Below are 6,834 nucleotides of genomic sequence, written 5' to 3' on the forward strand. Positions count from 1 at the left end.
AAAAAAAAGATTAATATCCAAAAATCAGTCATATTTCTCTACAGTTACAAAGAGAACTCAGAGAAGAAAACCAGGAAAGTAATACCATTTAAAATAGCCAGCCACAAATTGAGATACTTGGGAGTGAACTTAAGTAGAGACACAAAAGATCTGTACAAAGAAAACTACAGAACATTTTATCTAGACACAATGAATAACTTAGAGAAATGGAAAAAAATGTACCCTGTTCATGGAAAGGAAGTTTCAATATTATGAAAATGACAATCCTAACAAAAGCAATCTACATGTTCAATGCAATCCCACACAGATACCAAATTCATTTTTCAAAATGATTGAAACGAAACTTATCAAGTTTATTTGGAGAAGCAAGAACATCATCAAGAACATCAAGAACAGCAAAACCTTTTACCTGTAGCCTTTATCTCAGTGCTCCTCTGGTAACGCGTAACGCCTTGCTATAATTTCTCAACAGTAATGACACAGTCTCTCCAACACCATCACCAGGGTATCATCCCAGGGTCTCGCTCTCAATAGGATCTTGTTCCAGTTTCCTTCAAACCTTGCTCCTCAGTATGAGAAGTACTCTCTTATCCTAACAGTCCCACAGCTGTTGATTATTTGCAAGACCACCTGTCTACAAATAGGGTAAGTGGCAACTAGATGGGGCTAAGTTAAGCCAATTTTAGGCTAACACTGCAAGTTTCATTCAGGATAGATTAGTTTGTTATTTTAGTAGTTAATTGCAATTTAATACTCTTGTTAATCCAATACCATAATTCAAAGGCATAATTCCCTCACTTTTTGTTTATTCATTGTGCGGCTTTCACATGGATATGAAACAAGTGAAAATACTATAATTTGGATCAAGAACACTTTTGTCTTTAAAATTACACCCTTTAAAGGGGTCCTTGGCAGCAGATCTGCCTGATGACTACATCATTTGATTCCTTGACTGTTGTTATTCCTTGGATGTTGATTATAAATGCAAGTAAAGTGAAATCACTGACAACTTAAATGCCTTTCCCAAGTATCATAATGTTGTCCATTAGTTCAATGCACCCTATTTTGTTCTATGTTGAAGGTGAATGAGATGGTGAAGAGATTGAAATTGTTCACAGCTTTAGTTTGCTTGGCTTCACAATCAACACTCTTGGCACCAGCAGCCAGGAAATTAAAAGACGTATTGCAATGGGAAAGTCTGCTGTTAGAGACCTCTCCAAAGTACTAATGAGTAACAATGTCAGTCTGGAGACCAAGGAGTGCCTGATACAGGCCATGGTCTTTGCAATCACTTGCTATGCATCAGAAAGCTGGACAATGACTAGTGATGATAGAAGGAGAATTGATGTCTTTGAGCTGTGGTTTTGGAGAAGAGGATTGACTATATCAAGGACTGCTAAGGGAACAAAGAGGTTCCTCCTGAGGAGGGCTAAACCAGGCTGTTCCTTGGAGGCAAGGATTCTGAAGCTTCGTCTGACAAGCTTTGGTCATGTTGCAAGGTGGTCCCAGTCCTTGGAGAGGGACGTTACGCTTGGGAGGTTGAGGGAAAACGCAGGAGAGGAAGACACTCTATAGATGGATTGATTCAGTGACTAGTGTAATGGGGGTAGGTGTGTCAAAGACAATACGATTGGCAAGGGATAGAGCAGGGTTTAGGGCTGTTGTACATAGGGTCACTATGAGTCACAGGCAACTCAATGGCACATAACAACAACAACAACCTGTTGTTGTTGTTGTTATGTGCCATCGAGTCGTTTGATTATGTTGAGGGTTAATAAATACTGAAGGCTATAATCTTTTATCTTCTTTATAAATATCTCTAAGTATTTACTGTTAGCAAGCAAGGCTGTGTTGACTGCTTATCACTGGTTGTTAACAAGTCTTCCTCTAATCATAATGTTACATTCATTTTCATACAATACAACAATAAGAAATTAAATGATGGACAATCTCCTCGCAGGCCATAAACTAAATGAGGGTCAGCTATGGATCTGTTTTGACTCTATGTTACACAACAACATAGAGATTGCATAAGTATAGTGAAAGGATACAAACCTGTTTGTACCTATCATTTCAAACATATTGTTCTACATTATGACTATCTCTTAACAAGGCATATATGTTGTGGTGGTGGTTGTTGATTACCTTCAAGTCAAGCACCACTCATATCGACCCTATGAAAAAAAGGCCTGAAGCCTTTCTTTAACTATTGAAGTTCATATCAAAGTTCATAGTTTCCAGAGGCATATTGTTTAGGAAGTGGATGCCACCCCTGCTTCCAAACATGTCATAGAATGTTATTGGTTGAGTCCCCTGTGACTTACATAGACCCTTCCCTATCCTGAGCCAGTCTCACTAATTCTGACACACCAACTTCCAACCTTCAATAACTTTATCTGTGTATCTCATCTGGGGTCTTCCTCTCCTCTGCTGTCTGCCAACCCTTCTGAGCAGGATGTCCTTCTCCAAGGACCAATCTCTCCTGGCCATGTGCCCAAAGTGAGCCATAGCTTCAAACTCCTAGCCTCCAAGGAGGCTCACCCTCTCTAAGACAGACCTATTTGTTATTTTGGCAGTCCTTCATGTGTTCAAGACTCTGCTCCAGCACCACAACTCGAAGGTATCTATTCTTCTGTCATCCTTAGTCATTATCCAACTATATATATATTCTGTGCTAATTAATATCTATATAGGTTATCAGGGTTCTGGTCTGGATGAAGCTACAGACATAGTTTTATATAGGCTTTTAAAATAACCTTTATAGAGTAGGCACTGCGAGACACCTGCAAGATCTTACAGAAATCTCGCCTGGTGATCACAGTTCTGATAAGGTACAGCAGCAACAAGCAGAAGGGGCGCAGGTTCTGCGGGACCATGTTTTCTCCGTCCGGGATCCAAGCCCACAGCACCCCTCATGGCCACCTCCGCTCGCCAGGCCACCTGACCCCATGAGGGCGCTTCACACCAGGGAACCTCTTCTCCGGTCCACAGCGATCACTAGCTTGCCCCTTCCTAATGATCCGGGAGCTCAGGAGAAATTCCAGGATCTGGGTGCTCCTTATGAGGTTCTGTTAGATAGTGAGAAATGGAAACAGTATAATGCTTATGGGGAAGAGGGATTCAACTATGTGGCCATCCGAGTGCCCATGAAAACATTTTTTTCACACTTCTTCGGAAATTTTGGTTTCATGTTGGGCAGAACGCCACGTCAACAAGACAGAAATATCCCAAAAGGAAGTCATATTATTGTAGACCTAGAAGTTACTTTGGAAGAAGTATATGCTGGAAATTTTTTGGAAGTGGTTCGAAACAAACCATGGAAACGGAAATGCAACTACCGGCAGGAGATGAGAACCATGCAGCTGGGCCCTGGCCGCTTCCAGATGACACAGGAGGTGGTGGGCGAAGCGTGCCCCAGTGTCAAACGAGTGAATGAAGAACAAACACTGGAAGCAGAAATAGAGCCCGGGGTGAGAGATGGCATGAGTACCCCTTCATTGGAGAAGGTAAGCCTCACATAGACGGGGAACCAGGAGACTTATGGTTCCGAATCAGAGTTGTAAAGCACCCGACGCTTGAAAGGTGAGGAGATGATTTGTACACAAATGTGACAATCTCACCGGTTGAGTCCTTGGTTTGCTTTGAGATGGACATTACTCACTTGGATGGTCACAAAGTACATATTTCCTGGGTCAGATCACCAAGCCAGGAGCCAGGCTATGGAAGAAAGGGGAAGGGCTCCCTAACTTTGGTAACAATAATATTAAGGGCTCTTTGATAATCACATTTGATGTGGATTTTCCAAAAGAACAGTTAAGAGAAAAAGATAGAGAAAGTATCAAACAACTGCTTAAGCAAGGATCAGTGCAGAAGATTTACAATGAACTGCAAGGCTATTAAGAGAGAATAAATTTAGACTTTATTTAAAAAAAAAAGAAAAAGATCTATATAGGTAGTGACAAAACTTATAAAGTTTACATATTTGGAAATTCATCAGTGTAAATTTATAAAATACATGCACTTTATTGTGAATTTATCATATATATGCTTTTAAACAATTAGCTAGATAAGAAAAACAAAGGGGAAATGATGAAGAGTGATTAAATTGGTATTTTATGTTTAAAAGTCAGATTTGTTTTTCTTCAATCTGTAAAATTTTCTTGTGTAAGAATTGAAAAATTATCACTATAATCCCTCTCATCAAAAGGTTAGTAGTGGCAATTTAAAGTTAAATTTTAATATTATTTTTATTCTTTCATTTTACTTATGAACATTGCCTAAATTTATGAAAATGGACATGTCATACCTTTGTTGTGAATTATTGATAATTTTAAACCTATTTATCAGGAAAATATATTTTAATGTAAGAATGATGCTCAGATTTTATTTTCTTTCATGTCTTGCTTTTCCTTCCATGAGCAAAGTTAGTGGCAGAATAGACCTTCAACCCCATCGCTATCTAAAATGTCTATGAGAAAAAAGTTTCAAGGAATAGATTCATTTACTATATTCTGGGCTCATGCCTAGCTTTTCATTAATTTCGTAGTTATTTAATGTTTCTAAAATTGACACTAACTCTGATGCCTACATTAATTAAAATTGTGTTGCTGTGCGTGTGCACCTAGGTAGGTAAGTTGCTATATTTTACAACTGTGTGTAAATGCTCTCCTTTTGATATGTTAAAGATGAAAGTATGCACTTTTTCTAACGTCTATGTATTTGTAAACTATAATATAGACCACCAGCAAGTCTGGCCACACGTAATCACCTAAGCCATGTAAGTGGACATCTGGAATTTTTATGTAAGACACTTTTTGGAAATAAAAGTGTCTTTTTAATGGTGCTCAGGAAGCTGAATAAGAATTATCTTGTAAATCTACTGGTCATTTCTTAAATAGTTTGCTTTAAAATGTGAATTTTCACATGCTTCTTGTCATCAGTGAGAGCGTATGTATAAATTTCTAGTGCTGAGTAAACATCACTCGTTCTTGTTGCTGTGGAGTCTCTTCTCACTCGTGGCTGATCATTGATTGCATTACATTGTATGAGAGGGGACTGCCTGTCTTTTCCACATGGAGTGACTAATGGATTTGAACAGAGAAGTACTGCCTTTGTGCTCCACTACCAGGGTTCCCTAAATTCCACTGCTTACTAGAGAAATTATTATGTAAAGTATATAAAATCCCCTCATGACATCAGTAATTAAATTGCATGAGCTGTGATTTTCCAACTCAATTGTTTTGTTATATGTTATCAAGTCACCTGCAACTCATAGTGACTCTATGTAAAATAGCTCTGTAGCCTGTGCTACACTCTGTCAGTCTCACTGACCTACCCCAATTACCCCAGTAACTGTGTCAATTCATCTCTTCCAAGATCTTCCTCTCCTGCACTGTACACCCACCCTTCCAAATATTATCTCCTCACCACATGCTTAAAGCATGTGAGACAGAGTTTCAAAGTACTTGCCTAAAAGGGGAAATTTGGTTTCACCCTCTCCAATATGTGTTTGTTCTCTCGGTGGTTCAACACTTTTTTCCAACACCACAGTCCAAAGGCATCAATTATTATTCTGTCATTCTAAATCATTGTCCTACTCTCTGAGGGTATGGATCAGGTGCACCTTAATAGCTGGAGAGACATCATTGCCCTTCAGTACTCTGAAGAGGTTCCCAACAGCAGAATTTCCCAGTATAATTCATCTTTAAATATTCTGACTGCTGGTGCCAGTAGTGCTGATTATGGAGCCGAGCAAGCTGAACTTGTTAACAACGTCAAACTCTTCTCAATCTATCATGGTGCCCACAAATTCGCTCAGTGGTAGGAATTTTTTTTTCTTGATGATGAGCATCAATACCTATTTCAGACTATAGTCCTTGACTTTCTGTAGCAAGTGTTTCAGTTCCTCTGCACTTTCAGCAAGCAAAATTTCGTCATCTGCATATTTCAGGTTGTTGATGAGTCTTCCTCCAATCCTGATGCTATTTTTCCCTTATAAAGCCCAGCCTCCCGAATGATCTGTTCCTGATCATCTGTTCTATATCATCCAAATGATGATATAGACTGATAAGGTATGGAGACAGGATATATCCCTGATGCACTGCTATCCTGATTTTGAACCATGCATTGTTTCCCTGCTCTGATCTGAGGACTGCTTCTTGGTCCTAATATAGGTTTCACATAAGCACAATCAAGTGTTCTGGGATTACTATTATCCTCAAGACTAGCCTCAGTTTGTCATGATTCACACAGCCAAATGTCATGCATAGTCAATGAAACAGAAGTAGATTATTTTTCTGGTACTCTTTGCTTTCAGTTACGATCCATCTGACATTAGTTATACTGGTTTTAGTGCCATAGCCTTTTCTAAATCCAGCTTGTGTTTCTGGTAACTATCAATGTTTTTGTAGTAAAAACACATTATTTTTTAAAACTAAATATTGCTTCTTATTGTTGTGTGTTGTTAAGTCACAACTGACTCATTGCTGACCATCCAGTGGGTTTTCAGAGGCTTTAAAAGCACAGGAAGGAACTGTCCATCTTTCTCCCCTGGAGCAGGTGGTGGATTTGAACCATATGCCTTAGGGTTGGTACTGCAATTTCTTGTCACAAGACATCTCGTCTCCCATAACTGATATTATTATTATACAGTAGTTATTACTTCATAACTTCTAAACAGTACATTCAAAAATACATTGAAAATAAAATATTTTTCTCATTAAACATTGTTTTAATGGGTATCCAAATTCTGTGACAATTCCATTTAAAAAGTACTAATTTGAAAATTGCACTGGAGCGCAGAGAAGCCAAAACACAGGGAAGAATTCAAGATAC

At 38.7% G+C, this 6,834-nt stretch overlaps 1 protein-coding gene and 1 pseudogene across 1 annotated transcript in view; one reads left to right on the forward strand and one right to left on the reverse strand.

The window, feature by feature from the left end:
• Window positions 1–3,900, forward strand: part of LOC102869636 — a 45,654-nt pseudogene extending 41,754 nt beyond the window's left edge.
• The window catches only part of CCSER1 (coiled-coil serine-rich protein 1), a 1,860,678-nt gene that overhangs the window by 713,591 nt on the left and 1,140,253 nt on the right, over window positions 1–6,834 (reverse strand). The gene's annotated exons all lie outside the window — the stretch shown is intronic.

The sequence above is a fragment of the Elephantulus edwardii genome, unplaced genomic scaffold (assembly GCF_000299155.1).
Source record: "Elephantulus edwardii isolate Elephantulus edwardi_28Jun2011 unplaced genomic scaffold, EleEdw1.0 scaffold00144, whole genome shotgun sequence".
Lineage (NCBI taxonomy): Eukaryota > Metazoa > Chordata > Mammalia > Macroscelidea > Macroscelididae > Elephantulus > Elephantulus edwardii.